We start from the raw sequence: 1,631 nt of genomic DNA, 5'->3' as shown, positions 1-1,631 counted from the left end.
ATCCCAACAGGGAACAGAAATAAATCAGAGGCAAGGCACATGCAAGTCAATACCACCCACCTTCTATGAAAAACAGTCAACATGGCAGAAGGGGAGCTAACTTTCCACCTCACCCTCTGGAAGGAGGCAGTGGGAGTCAGTACTCCATTTTTTGGCAGACTGGTGCCAGTGAGTAGCAGTTTAAACTATACTCCCAATAGGAAGTGTGCCTGCCAAAAAATATATTGTATGTAATTCAGAGTATCATAATACAATATTCAAAATGAGGCAATCAAAGCACAATTGTTATTCGAAGAACCAGAAAAACATATGTTGGATGAAAAAAGACAATCATGGGTGGTGCCTATGGCTCAGTATCCAGCCCCATATACGAAGAGGGGCGGGTTTGAACCTGGCCCCAGCCAAACTGCAACAAAAAATTACTGGGTGTTGTGGTGAGCACCTGTAGTCCCAGCTATTCAGGTGACTGAGGCAAGAGAATCACCTAAGCCCAGGAATTGGAGGTAGTTGTGAGCTGTGACGCCATGGCATTCTACCGAGGGTGATAAAGTGAAACTCTGTTTCTAAAAAAAAGAAAAAAGAAAAAAAGACCATCATGCCTCCTGTAAAACAAATCAGATGTTGAAATTTTCTAACAAGGATATAAAGTAGTGATCAAAAAAATGTTCAAGAAGCAATCAATAATTTTTTGAAAGAAATGAAGAAAATACAGAATTTCAGCAATGTTATAGAAATTAAGAAGAAAAACCAAATGCAAATTATTTAACTGCAAAATACACTCATGGAAATATTTTAAGAAATTAACAACAAACTCATCAGATGAGCTTAGACATAAAGAAGACAGAATCAGTGAACTTAAGTAAAAATGAATAAAATTCACATCTTCTGAACAACAAACAAAATAGAATAAGAAAAAGAACAGAACTACAAGAGCCTATGGCACAATAAAAGAGAGCTAATATACACATCTTGAGATTGCAGAAGTAAAGGTGAATGAAAGGGGTCTTCAATAATTATTCAAAGAAATAATGGCTGAAAATTACAAAACTGATTTAAAATATATATATATATATATATATATGTATACATACATATATATACACACACAGACCTAGATTCAGGAAGCTGAGCAAATCTCAACTAGAATAAAACTATGGCAATCCACTCCAAGACATATTTTAATTAAACTCTTGAGAATTAAAGACAGAAAAATCTTTTTCATTGTTGTTGTTGTCCCACGTTTATTAAAATATTACAGCACAGCAGATAGATTCAAACGGTTCTGCATAGTGTTTTGAAATTCATCCCAACTATAGGCTGAGATTTCTGCGGGTTAAACAGAGTGCCGAAATCCAAAAGCTTCAGCATTTCCTCAGTGTCAGGATCTACTTCAAGCATCTCCTGATACAGGGCTGAAACCTCAAAGTCATAGTTGTCTCTCCTCTCCCTCTCCTCCTGCAGCTTGGTGGAGATAGATGCCTCTCACCAGGCCTGTCTGGGTCTGCTTCATCAGCTGTGTGACACAGCCCATTGTCGTGCTGTGGAGCTTCTTGCTGGGAATGTTGGTGATCTCTTTACACAAGTGCTTGTTCACGTGGAAGTCACTGCCCAGACATGTGTAATACTTCTCA

Source organism: Otolemur garnettii, unplaced genomic scaffold (genome assembly GCF_000181295.1).
Source record: "Otolemur garnettii isolate 467f Iridium unplaced genomic scaffold, OtoGar3 scaffold00001, whole genome shotgun sequence".
In the NCBI taxonomy this organism is placed as follows: Eukaryota; Metazoa; Chordata; class Mammalia; order Primates; family Galagidae; genus Otolemur; species Otolemur garnettii.
Note: the sequence above shows the minus strand (reverse complement) of the source record.